The 17025-nt window shown below is 36.9% G+C and overlaps 1 long non-coding RNA gene across 1 annotated transcript in view; it reads right to left on the reverse strand.

The window, feature by feature from the left end:
- LOC137225888 (uncharacterized) overlaps positions 1 to 10421 on the reverse strand; it is a 174564-nt gene extending 164143 nt beyond the window's left edge. The window contains exons 1-2 of the long non-coding RNA XR_010944073.1: positions 10295 to 10421; positions 7079 to 7207 (exon numbers count right to left, since the gene is read on the reverse strand). This is a non-coding gene — a long non-coding RNA (uncharacterized lncRNA). The remainder of the gene's footprint in view (positions 1 to 7078; positions 7208 to 10294) is intronic.
- Positions 10422 to 17025: the final 6604 nt, after the last annotated feature.

A 17025-nucleotide genomic window follows, 5' to 3' on the forward strand; every position in this document is an offset into this window, starting at 1 on the left:
TCACATGATAAGTAAAAATTACCAAGTGTGTAGGCAGTTTGTTCAGAATGCCATAGACTCACTCTATTTAGATAAGCATAGCAATTTTTAATAATCTGTGAAGCCAAATTATATATATATATGTATATACACATAATATACAAAAGTATTTATTCATCTGAAGTTTCTATCTTAATGAGGTAAAACTTTGAATACTGAATCAATCAATGTGTGTATTATTTGTATACATTATATTATGCATTTACATGAACAGAACAATACTAAAATATATATAAAGGAGTGAATGTTAATAAGTCCTGGCAATGAAAACAAATAAGACCACTTACTGGATTATATTTATAACGTTCTAATCTTTTAGGACAGACACATTAATGAAATATTCAGGTGCAGCAACCATTATAGATGCATACAGAAGTGTTTTGTTTACATTGTAAACCATCACTACTGTTGCTGAACATTTCTTTCAGATGTACAAGTGATTGGTTTTCTGAATAATCCATGGTGTTTCAAAATCCCAGGTCATTTCACAAGTATTCTACAGCCTATACCCAGGCTCTCAGTCCCCTGATGTGCCTGATTTCAATAAATATCTCCACTCCACTTCAGTGACCCCTTGGACCTTGTCAAGCACTGGAAATACTCCACCTTAGGAATCTTAATTTTGAATTTTTAGTATCAGAGCGTAATTGGAATGCATGTAATTCATCAGGAAACTATGCAGTTAATTTCTCTATTTCATCACTGCTAAATCTTTCAAGAAACTTATGGTTTTATTTTCTTCTCTCTCAAGTGAGGATCCTACTGTAAACACCTGTTTCACCAGCACCTTCCATTCCCTCCTACCTCTCTCCTTCCATTGATCCAGACCTAAAAATCCTAGGAAATGGTCAATCCACTCACTCTCCTTTTGCAACTATACTTGTAGTGCTGTGCATAGCTGGAGGAAAGCACAGAAACTGGGTGATTCACCCTACCGTGACTTTTGGTATCTAAAGCCCCCTGGGTGTCCTGTGCCAGTCCAAGTTGTCCATGACTGGCTCCATTTTCCATTATCCCAAAAGTCATTCTAATCATTCATCTCATTTCTTTAAGTCCCTTGCCTTCCAATCTTACTCTTAGCATGATGCTCCTTAATTTACAGAGAGAATAGATACTATCATATAAATGCTCTCAACTTCCTGCCCCTCGTTTCCTAATAGGTTAACATTTGAATGTGTCTATACATCTTTACCTCTGATATTTTCTACACAAAGTGAATTGTTTTGTCTATGTGCTGAGACCTCTCTTTTTTCCATGCCATGATTTTACATCTCTTTCTTTCCTTCCCCATTGGCGCCATATCCTTCAACCTACAATATAAATGTATTTATGCTTCTTCCATCACTTAATAACAATGTTGCCTTTATCTTGCTCTGATCCCAGGTACTCATTTATTTCTTCAACAAATATTTACTGAGAACCTATAATGTGTTAGACATTGAACTCTTATTAACCTTTTCTTCAACCATGCTTTCAAAGGCTGGACTATCTTGCATATCTTCTCTTGCATCCAGCCATTTGTACATCAACCCCCTAAAACTACACCTTGACCCCCACCACATCACTGAAACAGCTCTGACAAAGATAATCAATATGCTGAACACATTTCAACTTGTTTGTTACATGCTTTGCTGAGTTTGACAATAGTAACCACTCATTTATCAACATCAAGAACAATCTCTTTTCTCTTTCTAATTCTCTCTTCACTCCTTCTCAAGTTCCTTTAAAGTCTCAAGCTCCTATACTTCTTTGATGCCCGATGTTACCCTGATCTTTGTCTTCCATACTTTTTCTCCTCATCATTGGCAAAACTTTTGTACCATATGTGATTAGGATTTCCAAAGCTATGGCTCCATCCAGAAGCTATCTCCTGAGTTCCAGGTGTGTATTTTCACTGTTACAGCATTCAAACTTAAAACCAACACTTAAAACCAACATTGTCCACTTTTTCCCCTATTTTGTTTGATGCCCAAGCCAGAAATTTGGGACTTTCTTTTTCCCTTGAATTTACTCTTTTTCTACAAAGAACAAGTCGACAATTTTTGTGGATTCTACTACCTAAGCTCTACCTTGAATCCTTTCTCTTATCTCTATCCTCACTTCCTTGCTTTAGATTTTCCTCATCATTTGTCTCCTAAGTTACATAAATTGCATCCAAATTGGTCTCTCTACCACCCATTTAGCTCCTCTTAATCCAAATTCTATACTATTACAAGATAAATAGTTTTAAAGTGTAAATCTAAGCATAATACTTCTCTGTTGAGAGACCTTCAGAATGAAATCAAAATTCTTTATCATTCTTTTATTCATTCACTCACTCACTATTTATGAATAGTTATGGACCAGAAAATGAACCAGGCACGATGTACGCAATGACATAAAACTGACCTGGTCCCAGTAGAGTTTACATACTGGACCCTGTAAAACTCTTCATTCTGAGGTTCCCCACAGAAACAAGCTCAGCTTTTATTTTCCAAAACTATATTAAAAACAAAAGAAAACAGAGCTTTTGGTTTTAGAGACAGCTATCTTAATCTACTGTCTTCTTTCAGCAGAAATTAACTTTTAGTTTCTTCCCTAAATCTCTCTGGATTGTTTTTGTTTTGCTTTTTTACATTGAGCACATATGCAATCAAATGAATAAACAAACCAAAACAGAATATGGGTGTACCTACATCCATGCGGATACACAACAATCCTTAATGTCAGTCTATAGTTGGTGAGTCAAAATAAGATAATATATTGAAAGCATTCTCTTCATTGCCTAAAGTTGGTCTGTCCTTCTTGAGAAAATGGTACAAAATGCTTTATAAATGCTACGTTAGAAAGTAAGTCTGTATGTTCCATTAGAGACAGTCCAAACATGAGATGAATCATTGAACATCATGGGAATAGAAGCAAATAGCAAGGGGAATAAGTTACATTTGCCAAGGGCAGAAGGTGGGATGTTCACAAAAAGATGGAATTATGTGAAGGTGAGGATGATAAGTCACATTCTGTGACATCTTTGTTCTAAAATCTGCTAAGATTTGGAATTTGTTTGAATTCTTCAAAATTGACACCATACTTTTGTATGAGTACTTATATGTATACTTTGAAGCCTAGCATGTAGATCACAAAATGCAAACCCACATATATATTTACCACATGCTTAAAAATTCTTTATCTCTTCATGAGGGTAAAAGACTATCTTGAATAAAACATTAAAATGATAAGTCCTTCAAGGAGCTAATTATTTAAATCCTTTCAAAAACTACAGGACCTGGTTCACCACTGCAAAATCCAATACAGAACAAATAAATATCTAGAGAGCAATCTTTCCAGCCTTAAAAATCTGTGTTTGTATCAACTACTGACATCAGGCACCTTCAACACTTCATTACAGAAAGTATTCATTTCTGTGCATACTGATCTCTGTCAAAGGGTTTTCAGTTCTTCCTTTAGGATAAAATACAAATGATAATGAATCTGATGCAAGTCCCTAAGTTCATTCATTATGAATGGGGGGCGGGGAAACAGCCTTAGAAAGGGGGGCAGGGAAACAGCCTTAGAAAGAAATGCAGACTGTTGTGACTACAGATACTCTTTGTTCATCTTCCCCTGGTGGTGTATTCAAGAACAGAGAGCAGACCTTCTCTAGAACTGTCTACATTAAAGGATGAATGCTGTCTTTTATTATAGAAAAAGATTAAGTAGATAGATTAGGTAGATGATGATGATGACAAAAATGGATGGATGGATAGACAGATAGATAGATAGATAGATAGATAGACAGAGAGAAGGAAGGGAGTAAGAGACGGAGGAAAACGATGAAATGAAAACTATCCATATTCCTCCTGTAGAAGCTTATAATGGTATTATCACTTTCTGTAACTTTTATTTACATATTCAAAGCAACTTTATAAGTTTTAATAAGGCTATAAACTTCCTGGCCAGTTTTTCAAGTGTCTTTGGTTTTAAATGGGTCATTAAAAAGTTACTTTTGCTTTAATAAAGTACTCATTTTATTCTTACACGAACTTCCTGGATTTTCAATTAATTATTTATGCATTAAGCTTGACTGAGTTGCTATGCTAATGTGCTTTTATCATTTTGCCAAAAATAAACGTGACTGGTTTACAGGAGGATGGGATGCCTCCGACTTTCATATGTCTCCTGTCATTGGATTCTGAATATAAGTACAAGTTCCACTGCTCAGTAAACACCATTAATCTGCAACTTATGCAAATCAGAAAGCTATTATTTTAACTGTTTTAATAAGCAATGAAATCAGGGCTATTGTTAGCCCACTAATCTTGAAGAGATATATTCGGTAACTGCAAAATATTATTCCACTATTGTGAATGGTACTGTTGTTACTACACTAATAAAATATTACGTGATATATAGAGATTTCTGGATAAAGTAAGGTTACATCTGAGACAATTTTCTTTTTCAACAGCAATGGTAAAAAGGTTATAGTGATAACACCACAAATATTGTGTTTATTTAATACCGTACTGTTTATGGTTTATAAAAAAGATTGTATTTATCTTTTTTCCCTTCCTCATTACTTCTGATTCATTTCATTTTAGCGGTGGACAGGAAAAGAAAAGATGGAAGGAAAAACTTGAGTTAATTTTTCTGGGGAGGATAATAAAAAGAAAGTATTGCATAAAACAAAGACATTGGATCATCAAGAGATTTCAACTGCTGTATTGCGAAAATAACTGAAGATTTCCTGAGCTCCAAAACATCACTATCCTTTTATTAATGAAGAACGTAACAGAAAGTGATATTCCAAAGATGCCCATGTGTGGCCTATAGACCCCTAGAGCTCAAGACACTCAATAAATTATTGCCATTGAAAACAAAATCATTTCTCTTACTCAGAATAACATGGTGAATATTTGGTTTATGCAAGTCCATGAGTACGTGTTTCAACCCTGGTTTTGTGTGAAGTATTGAGTCTGACTGTGCTGGTATTTACTGTTTCTGGCACAGCACCTAGAATACAGGCACTCAATATGGGGTGAATTTACTGAAATATTAGTTCAGATTAAAGTTCAGGTCCTTGGAATTTCATGGGCCCCTTCCAAAGCTCTCACTGAATTGTATACTTGTAATTATATATTTGTGTTTTTGTATTCTTTTCTTAAGGGCCACAAAATTGCATGTGCTTTAGGCCCCACAAACCTGGATCCACTTTTATCTATCTACTATTTTAATTTTTCTACTTTTCTTGAGATATAATTTATATACAGCACTGGATAAATTTAAGGTGTACAGCATAATGACTTCAGTTATGTATACTGTGAGGTGATTACCACAATAATCTTAGTTAACATCCATTACCTCATATAAATAAAAAAAAATCCTTGTGATGAGAACTCTTAGTATCTACTCTCTTAACAACTTTCAAATTTATCATACGGCCGGGTTAACTATAGCTATCCCATTATACATGACATTCCTAGTACTTATTTATCTTGTAACTGGATGTTGGTACCTTTCGACTGCCTTCATCCCATCAATTCCCCCTCCCACATTCCCCACCTCTGACAACCACAACTCTGATCTTTTTTCATGAGTTTCCTTTTCTTTTTTTTTTAATTTATTTTTAGATTCCACCAATAAGTGAGATCATACTGTGTTTGTTTTTCACTGTCTGACTTATTTCACTTAGCATAATGCCCTCTAGTTTCATCCATGTTGCTGCAAATGGCAGAATTTCCTTCATATACATATATATATTACATATATATTCTAATATATAACTTCTTTATTCATTCATCCGTTGATGGATACTTAGGTTGTTCTTATGTCTTGGCTATTGTAAATTATGCTGATATAAACATGAGGTGCAGATACAATTTCAAGTTACTGTTTTTGTTTCCTTCGGATATATTCCCAGAAGTGGAATTGCTGAATCATATACCATAGTTCTATTTTTAATTTTTTGAGGAAACTCCATACTGTTTTCCATAGTGGCTGCACCAATTTAGAGTCTCACCAACAGTGCACAAGGGTTCCTTTTTCTCCACTTTTTCACTGTCATTTTTTATCTCTTGTCTTTTTGAAGCCAGCCAACTCTAATTAGGTGATATCTCATCGTGCTTTTGATTTGCGTTTCGCTAATGATTAGTGATGTTGAGCAGCTTTTTTTTTTTGCGGTACGCGGGCCTCTCGCTGCCGTGGCCTCTCCCGCCGCGGAGCACAGGCTCCGGACGCGCAGGCCCAGCGGCCATGAATCACGGGCCCAGCCGCTCCGCGGCACGCGACATCCCCCCGGAAGGGGGCACGAACCCGTGTCCCCTGCATCGGCAGGCAGACTCTCAACCACTGCGCCACCAGGGAAGCCCTGAGCACTTTTTTATGTACCTGCTGGGCATTTGTATATCTTCTTTGGCAAAATGGCTCTTGAGGTCGTTTGCCCATCTTTTAATAGTGGATCTACTTCTAGAGTCAATAAATCTTTGGTGTCTAATTAAATGCATGGATGAACAAATGAAGAAACCAGGCAATCATTGCCTGAAGATAATATTTTATCTGTAATCTACCTCACTTACTGATCATCAAGGTACATATGGAATCTATCTTTTTCTCTGAAAATATCTGATATCTAAAATTCTCTAGCTCTAAACAACTTCTACTTATCTATAACCTCCTGGGTCACTGCCCCCATTTTTACTCAATCTGATACACCCCCTCATCCGCTTATCTCTTAGAGAGCTATAGGCTGAAAACCTTTCCTACGTTCCTAGCTTTTTGTTGCCTTTTTAATTCATTTCTTCCCTGAGCAGCCTTGTTCCCACAGTCAGCAATTTTAGAAACATTATGGAGACACTTTTGGCCCCTCTATTAAGTCAGTCTTAGGTGGCTGAGTCTTGCTGAAGTAAACTATTTGAGAATCTGTCTTGAACTTTAATATATCCTTTTATCCATATCTTGTTAACCACCTAGCTAATCCCCTACAATACTTTTCTAAATCTTTTCCAAATGTTTGAGACTCCAGCATCCTCCACTTACCCCTCACCCTCAGCTCGTTTACTCCTCTCACCTTGCAATAGGTACTGTAGCACTTTGAATGGGGAAGGACCCAATATCTGTAGACGAAAAGCTGAAATTCCTGAGTCTATGTCCACTTGATGGGAAAATCTTCAATACAGAAATCTTCAGATGGCACTAACTGTGAAAAAAATAAAACAGAAACCCCATTTTCATCTTACTGGGATTAATTAATACCATCTCCATAAAGAAGAGTCTTTAGTTAAATTAAAAAGAAATGTTAAGGAGACAGGTCACTGAAATGTTACCAGAGATTACTTTTTAAGAAGTTAATAATAAGATTTAAGTGTTCTTCATAGAAGTACATAAATTATTACTAACTCCTCTGGCTTTGAATTTCAGAGTATATTTCATACAGTGTTGTTATTAGGTATATTTATGTATTCATGGCATTTCAATATAAATTTAAATCACCAGTAAGAAGTTCAGTGCTGATGTCAGTAATGAAGACGGTAAAACACAGGCACTAAAATTCTAATGGGAACTTTAATTTTAGAAAAATAATAAAAAAGTTTGTATTTCATTCAAGTAGACAGGAATCTCATTAAAACTGTCATATGCCTCTTAGCTTTTCACAAATTGAAGGTATAAAAAATGTTTTGCTATAAAAAAGCACAGCTGCTAATTAGAAAGGACTTTAATTAACAGACCCACTTAGAAAAAGGTAAACAAACTGCATTTCGCAAATTTGAGAATTTTGTTGCCATATTAAATACTAAATATTTTGTCAATTATAGACCAACTGATGCAAGATATTTCCATATGGATCATTTGAATAACACTAGCTAACATGTATTAAGCTCCTTACTAAGTATCAGATATCATTCTAAGTGCTTTATACGTATTTGCTAATTTGTATCACCAAACTAATCAAGGAAATATTACTTGATCTTCATCTTGTGGATAAGCAAACTGAGGCTCAGAGAGGTTAAGTAACTTGTTCATGGTCACACCAAGTTAGGTTTTGAGCCCCAGACATTTGATTCAAGAGTTAGTTCTCTTAACCACCCCTCTGTAAGCAAGCATGCAGAATTAATTCTGTAATTTTTTTTTTTTTTTTTTTGCGGTACGCGGGCCTCTCACTGTTGTGGCCTCTCCCGTTGCGGAGCACAGGCTCTGGACGCACAGGCTCAGTGGCCATGGCTCACGGGCCTAGCCGCTCCGCGGCATGTGGGATCTTCCCGGACCGGGGCACGAACCTGTGTCCCCTGCATCGGCAGGCGAACTCTCAACCACTGCGCCACCAGGGAAGCCCTAATTCTGTAATTTTTATTGTCATAAATCAAGGATGTTACTGGAGTCCCTTACATTGTATGTAATATAGAAAAGGTATTCATGACTAATTGCCTCATCACAGAAAGCTCAGTAGTTGGATTGATTTTATTGGCAGCAGCAAGACCCAGTGGAAAGCTCAGAGTGTTTGGAATCAAAGAGTTTCAGGTTTCAAAGTGCACCTGTCAGTCTCTAGCTGAGTGACTGTGGGCAAGTTTCTTAGCTTTTCTAAATTTTAATCATCTTACTCGTGAAATATGGAAAATAATGTCTACTTTTCAGGTGTTGCATAATGATAGATGTTAAGACATCTATATTTTATGTAAGACATAAAATAGTGTTTCTGTATATTTATGTGGTACCTCATGACATAAAAACAGATAAAGAATTTTTCACCATCATGGAGGAATGTTTAGAATGATCTGATTTAAAGTAGAGTATGGATTGTATCCTTGAAACTTAGTTTAATGCTTCCAATTCTGAAGTAACAAGGACCCACCTTCCTCTTTCTCAAAGAGGATGAATCCTAGAAAAAATAGTTAAACAGTAATAAAAGTAACAATATTAATACAAGTTCTATAGCACAACAAACAAGCAAACAGCAAACAAAGAAAAAGAAAAGAAAAATGAAATCCCCTCATGCCAGAAGGGAAGGAACCTGGAAAGTCAGGCTTCTTCCTAAAAGATGGGCTCCAAGACTTTGGCTACCTTGCTTGGGGAAGTGACAGGGAATTGTTAAATTTATACACTTGATGGTGGATGGCTATGGAATCAAATACTTCCTACTGACATGAGGAAGGAATCCCAACTATGAAATTAATGTAAACTCTGTCCTGAAACAATGAACCCCTGGGTCCCAGAGCAAAAGCAAGAGTTAAACTCGGCAGGGAAGGTTCTACAATGTGGAGCACACAACACTCCCACAGAGGAGAGTAGGCTCTGCTGAATGTGGGCTCACAAGGAAAATCTATAAAGCAAGTGAGAAATAATCTCACCTGAAGGAAAGACAGCAGACACTAATTAATATTTTCTGAATCTTTATCTAGAAAATACTTTTTAAAAATGCACCATGCAGGGTCGACACCCCTATTCAGCCTTGAAGCAGTTACAGGAGATGAACCATCTCCCCTCTGCCTCCCATATGGTAGTAAAATCTGAGGGGGGAATGAAACAGGAGGGGAGGGGGCAGGGCACAACCTTTAAAAGAATGAGATAGCCGTAGACATGACAAAAACTGATCAGAACCAACTAGGTCCAAGATGGCAGATCAGACTTCCAGTGGACCTTGAGCCTCACTATATGCTCATTGTAATACATTAACATAAGCTAAGTGACACACCCGACAGTTCTAAGGCCAACCATCAAAAATCAAAAAGTAGGGCTTCCCTGGTGGCGCAGTGGTTGAGAGTCCGCCTGCCGATGCAGGGGGACACGGGTTCGTGCCCTGGTCCGGGAAGATCCCACATGCTGCGGAGCGGCTGGGCCCGTGAGCCATGGCCGCTGAGCCTGCGCGTCCAGAGCCTGTGCTCCGCAACGGGAGAGGCCACAACAGTGAGAGGCCCGCGTACTGCAAAAAAAAAAAAGGAGGTGGTGGCCCAGTTCCTGGAAATCTCCGCTCCTTCCCCAAAATAGTTGGAAAATCGTCCCACTCATTGGCTGAAATTACCCAGCCCGTAAAAACTAACCACCCTGTATTCTGGGGCCTCTCGCCTTCTGAGATGGCCCACACTCTGTCTATGGAGTGTGTTTCTCTCTAAATAAATCCACTTCTTACCTAAAAAAAGAATAAAAGAAAAAAAAGCACCATGATTTTGTATAGTTACATAGTATTCTATTGTATGAATACACCTATATTAGTCAGTTTTCCAAAGAAACAGTGCCAATAGGATATGTACAGGGAGAGAGAGAAGAGATTTATTATAAGGTATTGGCTTACATGATTATAGAGGCTGAGAAGTCCCACTGTCGATCATCCACAAGCTAGAGGCCCAGGAAAGGCCAGTGGTGTAGTTTGAAGGCCAGAGCTGATGGTGTAGATTCCAGTGTGAGTCTGAAGGTCTGAGAACCAGGAACACTGAGGGCAGAAGGAAGATTAATGTCTCAGTTCAAGCAGTCAGGCAGAGAGAGGGCAAAACTTTCATTTCCCCACCTCTTTGTTCTCTTCCAGTTCGCAACAGATTGAATGATGCCCACTCACGTTGGAGAGGGCAATGCACTTTATTCAGCCTACCAACTGAATTGCTAATCTCCTCTGGAAACATCCTTAGAAATACACCCAGAAATAATGTTTAACCAGCTACTTAAGCATCCCTTGATCCACTCAAGCTGACACATAAAAGTAGCTATCACAGTGTCATAAGTGCTTCACTCATCTGAATGTTCTTTGATTCGCAGGACTAATGGTTTCTGTAGAAAGAAATTACGATTTCAGAGATGTAACTAGAATAAGACACACTGTACAGAAGAAATGCGAAGGTTTTTTTTCCTAACACACAATACAGTTAAGTAATAGCATCTACAAAATTTTCCAAATCATTATTCTCAATCGTATAATTTGGGTCCCCCATGTCTCACATTCACAAGAGAGTGTAATTTAATTCCACGTGAAAAAACATATTTGTAAATAACATATTTTTAAAACAGATTGTCCATGCCACTATTGACATTTCAGAAAGCTAAAGCATTCTTATCTGTCTTAAATTAACAGTGTAAAATATTGACATTTCAGGAGTTATCAGAATGTTTAACTAAATTGATGATCCAACATGTACCAAAATCTTAAGACGTCTGAATGGGATGGACTTCAGGATCTATTATACTGTGGCATCTGCATTTATTTCTCTCTGTATTGTGTTAACTCTAAATAAAGCAGTGTCTCTAAGCTTCAGTAAAATAAAGTTTGACTTCACTAAAACACAATTTAATGACAAATTGCCTGTTTTTTCAATATAACAATAATATATATGATCACTCTAGAATAGCTGCATCTTTTGAAAATTGACATTTGAACCTTTTGATCTCTATACTGGTCAAAGTCTCTTATTTAAAGATTCACATGAAGAACCCAGAGTGACATGGCAGGAAAGAGGCATCCCTTCAGACAAACCGAGGTATATTCATTTTGTTTTCATTTTCTGGTTTTACTTCTTAAATTTTCACACTAAATCTTTCTTAGATCATAAATAGTTAAGATTTAACATAATAGCTGAAGAGCTGGTGGACATTGTGAGTATATGCCTTTGTCATTATCCATATCTATTAAAAAGAGAATAAATTGATTCACAACAGAACAAAGAAACATACAGTGTCACTAAACAAAGTCAAATTTCAAAAACAAAACAAAAAAAACCTCACTGCTAGCATCCTGAATATTAAAATATCTACATATTCCTTTTCCTAACACAAATTTGCTTATGTGGTATACAGCTAGAATGTGGAAATTCAAAATATGGAACTCAAATCTTTCAGAACAGAAATAAAATACAATTCATGAGTGATAGCTACTGGTTTTTCCCCTCTTGTGTGCTGTCTGCCTGCCAGTGTCTCTCATCAGTCTGTGATTCAACTAGGATGCAGAAAGAGGCGGATGCAAGTAGACTAAATCTTTGACAGTTCCTGTCTGGTGTTATATTCTTTTAATAGAGCTTCAAGAGGCAGCAGGCACACACAATGCATGCCATGTATGATTGACAGAAAGTGTAGGTTTGCTTACCTAATGCTTGGCAATGAGGAGTAACACCTCCTCTGGCATCACAAATTTGAGCATTAACAGCCAAGGCAGGTACAGCCACCTGCAGACCTTCAAGCCAAGCACAGGTTTAATTCTCATCCATCCTCAGAAACATGTATTTCTCTGAAAAACGTGAATGCATCTCATTTTGTTAACACATGATGAGTTTGATAGAATCTGTGTTTTTCTTTTTTTTCTTTCTCAAACATGAAAGCCGGTTGTCAATTTTAATTGAACAACTAATTAAAGTTGGAATTAAACTAATTAAAGCCTCTGACTTGCTAGACATTGTTTCAAGCACTAAAGAGATACATTAATGAGTTCCTGCCTTTCCTAGAACTTTTAGTCAGGGAGTGGGTTAGGGTGGAGATAAAGCAAGTGTAAATATCACTAAAATACAAGACAGAGCATAGCTGAGTTTCAAAAGACTGTGGGTTCATCTCTAGTTAAGGCAATGGAGAACATCTTCATAGAGGTTATCTTTATGTGGTACACAGCAATAGCTGTACATTTAAAAAGCAGTAATCGTTTTACACTTATGTACATGTTTTCCTTGCAAAAAAAAAAAAATCACTTAAGGGAGGTAAAGGACTCCATCTTACAAGTGGTGAAAACATATTTCAGGAAATAAAGCAAGAAACAAAGCTAGAAAGTTGTGCAACTTGTATGAAGGCTGTGACACCAAATTCTGTTGCTTGAAAAATGCCATTGGTTCTTCTAGCATGGATTTGGGAACCCTGATCTGGGTGTTAATGATAGAAACTAGAATATGGAAGTGAGACTGATGGAGGCTGATTACTGAAATATGGGAGTGGGTAAGGTATCAAAGGAGAGAACCTAAAAGAAAAGAGAAGAAAACTGAGGAAGCGTGGAAGAAAGTTATATTCAAAGAGAGTGAAAATTAGGAGGGCAGGAAATAACAAAAACAGTCGTCAGAGAACATGGGGAGAGAAATAGAAGAGGCTCATGATTACTGAAAAAGAGGCAGCATCACAAGAAAAATCAGTAAGCCATCAGTGAAAACTGCCAAAGTCACCACAGTGTCTAACACTGAGTATATACTAGTTAAATGAAAGAATGACCCTGATCTACATACACTGACTTTCTCTCTTCTCTTTACTATTTAAACTTAAAAACTTAAACATGAAACACAACATTTTGCCCTTAATTTCATCCTTTTAACTCATGGCAACTGTACATCCTCTTTATACACAAAACACCACTCATTCCAAATCATGATCTTGAGCATGTTGGCAGCTATAGCTGTACCTTCCCCATAGCCCTGACCCTACTCCTAGTCTGAACACATCCTGACCTTACTTGCTCTTATTCCACTTTATCCTAACTAATAGGAAAACAAGTTATGTCAACAAAGGGAAATATATTATGTATTTAAAAATAGAAATACTAAAGAATTATGAATCCATACTTCCAACTTACATGGTAGAAAGAAAACTATGTGAGCTATCCAAGTTAGAGTTATTTAGTAGCAAAACTGAAGTGGAAAAATATTCTAAACCAAATATTTGAAATTTATTTTCTTTGTACATAAATAGTCGAACCCAACTAAGTTTAATTTTTGACCTTCAATTTTTATTGAAAAGCACTTTTCTCATCCCATATCAGCACTTGAAAAGAGAGACTTAGGCTCAAATTCACCAGATTTGTCTTCATTACAGTACCTTTTACTTTAATTCCCTTTTCAGCTGAAATCCACAAAATCATATTGCATTATTTTATAGCTAGGAAGTTGTAGTGAGACAACTTAAAATGCATACACCATAGTTTGTTATAAGTATTATACACAGTAAAGATTTTGGAAATTCAAGATATTAATTTTCTCATGTTTTAGGCTGTCTTTACCCACAAATCTAGAAGGACTGTTCACTATTTTGAATGTCTACTCAGTCATATCACAGTTTAATTTTATCAAGTTATTTGTTGTTTCAACTCAAGAAATGACTCAAACAGATCAGTTTTGGATCACCTGGATTGAATGAAATGGTGATTTTTAGGGTACTTGTGGAAAATGAACAGTCTTGCCTTTGAAGTAAAATAGATACAGTAGACAACTAGGAACAGGCATAACCAGCAAGGTTAGAAGGGGAACACCTTTAGAACTTGTGACGGAGATCCATACACTATGCATGAAATTAACAATCCAGAGGCATTCTCGGAGGCAAACACAAGATGGGCTATTATTGAATGTTGAGCTATTGAATATTGTAGAAGTGTCACACAGTTGTCACTGTGTGGTGGAAATATGGAAATGAGAGGTGAAGGTTAACAAACAGTTTAATAAATGAATTCCGTGAGTTGGTTAATAACTAAAGGAGAAGTTTGATTTTAGAAAATAAATTTGTGTGGTAGGGCTAGTAGCATCCATGCAGTGGGGAAAAGTAAGTTTTCGGGTCCAAACATGTAAAAAACATATTTTTAATCTTCCCCCAAGTATATGTGATTATAGCTCCAATAAATATGGTATTTAAAAAAAATTTTATTGAAGAATAAATGTGTGTTAAGCAAGCAATTTTCTGATTTGTTATTTGGTTTACCGAAGGGACCTAATTCCTAAGAAGGATGAGCCTTTTATGAACTACAGCTTCAAAAATTGAGTAATCTGATAACCTAATCACAATTAATAATTATTTTTCCAATTACCATCATTTTCACATTAAGCCATTAAGAACCTGTTATAGGCTGAATATTTGTAAGCTCTTCAAATTCATGCATTGAAATTCTAACTCCCAGTGTGAGCAAATGAGGCCTTTGGGAGGAAATTAGGTTTAGATGAGGTCGTGAGGGTGAAGCCTTCATACATGGGATTAGTGCCCTTATAATTCGGAGAGTTTGTTCCCTCTCTCTCTCTCTCTCTCTCTCTCTGTGTGTCTCTTTCTCTCTGCTCTGTGAAGATGTGAAGATACAGTTTGCAAACTAGGAAGAGGGTCCTCACCAAACACCAGATCTGCCAGTGCCTTGATCTTAGACTTTCCAGCTTCCAGAGCTGTGAGAAACAAATGTTTGTTGTTTGTGCCATCCAGTCTATGATAGTTTTGTTATAGAAGCCCAACCTAAGACAGAGCTTTTGTTCCCCTCAGGACACGATCATACCCAGATAAAATCACAACCACAGTTCAAAGATCACCCTCCCCTGGGACTCTACCAAGGGCCAGTTTATCTCATAAGGGACTTCATAACACTATATATTTGGATAGTGTCCTTAAAAGAAATTATGCCCATAAGTAATGCAAAATCAAATTCAAACATTTACTATGTTAATATTTTTAGCTCATAGAATAAATTCCAAACTAAGAACCTAACACTTAACATTAACTCTCATTCTCTTACTCCAAACTACATTTCTAGCACAGTCCTTACTCTTCATGCAAGTAAGACCTAAGCTTTCCTTCCCATGTGTACTGGTTCTCAAAAATGCATTCCCTAGTAGGATGACCAATCTTTCCAGTATGCCTGGGACTAAGAGTGTTTCTGGAATGTGGGAATTTCAGTGCTAAAATGGAGACAGTCCCAGGTAAACCAGGAGGAGTTGTTAACCCACCTTCAAGGATGATTTTAAATGCCACTCTCATGAAGAGTCTTTCTTTGTTTCATCATACAGTCTCACCACTATCTTCTACCCTCCTCTTATGACACAACATAAACTTTTCCTCTGCTATGTGGTTCTCCTTGCTCTTACCCGAAAACCCTAATGAATTTCCTTTACAGGTCTTATTCACTCCTTCTGATCATTTTTGTACAGAAATACTTTTTATTTATTTTTATTTTTTGGTTAATGAGGCTGAGATTCTTGCTAAAAAGTACTGCAAATATACTTTTACTTCTGGTTCTATATGATTAACCAGACACACATATTTATGCTTTTGCTTTTTCTAAAGACTCACTTAAAAATAACAAAAGACATATCCAGAAGAAAAACACATCTCCCAAAGCACTGGATAACTGGGCAGTTTTCAGAAGGATCAGTGGAGCAGAAACACTGAGAAATAGTTGCAAGATAAAGAGGAAGTTTGTAAGAAAACACAGAAGCTCTATACCTGTAACAGAGGAGACCACTGAAAAGCAGAAGAAAAGAACATCGTCATAGAAAACAGGTTGTGGAAACAGAGTGGGTCTCACAAAGCCATTGTAGGGTAGTTGATTAAAACACTAAAGAGTAGTTGGACTGATCATCAAAGCATCTAAAAGTAGTATTTGCTCTCAGGCTAAAGGCAGAAGAAAAACTTTCTTAATCAGACACATCTACATAGAACAGGTGAGATGAGCCCTGGGGGACAGAAAAAAATTAGGTGATAAAAGGTAGGTATCTTCCCAAGAAGAGTTTCCATCTCTCCTTTACATTACCCATCCTTGTATGTTGTATACTTTTTCGAATACATCACTTAACATGTTAATTATAGTTATTTTCAATTCCCCGCTTGATAATTCCAACATCTGTGTGATATCTAAGTCTGGTTCCGAAGAAATCTTTGTCTCTTCAAAGTGAGCATTTTCTTGTCTTTTAACATGTCTTGTAATTTTCTGTTGAAAGCTGGACATGTTGTATCAGGTAATAGGAACTGAGTTAAATAATCCTTTAGTGTGAGGACTTACATTTATCTTGCTGGGAATGTGGAGACAGGAAAGCCAGAGGGGGCTGAAGTGGGGAGGGATTGCCTTTCTTCAGCTGGGATAAGGTGTCAGAATTGAGTTTTGTCAATGTCTTAACTGGAGAATAAGTCTTTCTTACTCTTCTCTTTCCCCTGCCAGAGCCATGAGGGGATTTTTCTCAGATCTTCATGGAAAGAACCCTATAGGGTTCCTGGAAGAAAAACTCATGAGAGTGTACAGACCCTCCTAAGATTCAGCTCCTAAGAGAATGTCATTCTAACACTAGTCTGCACTAAGCTTCTGGGAATTCACCAATATTATCATTTACA

Source organism: Pseudorca crassidens, chromosome 6 (genome assembly GCF_039906515.1).
Source record: "Pseudorca crassidens isolate mPseCra1 chromosome 6, mPseCra1.hap1, whole genome shotgun sequence".
Taxonomy (NCBI): domain Eukaryota; kingdom Metazoa; phylum Chordata; class Mammalia; order Artiodactyla; family Delphinidae; genus Pseudorca; species Pseudorca crassidens.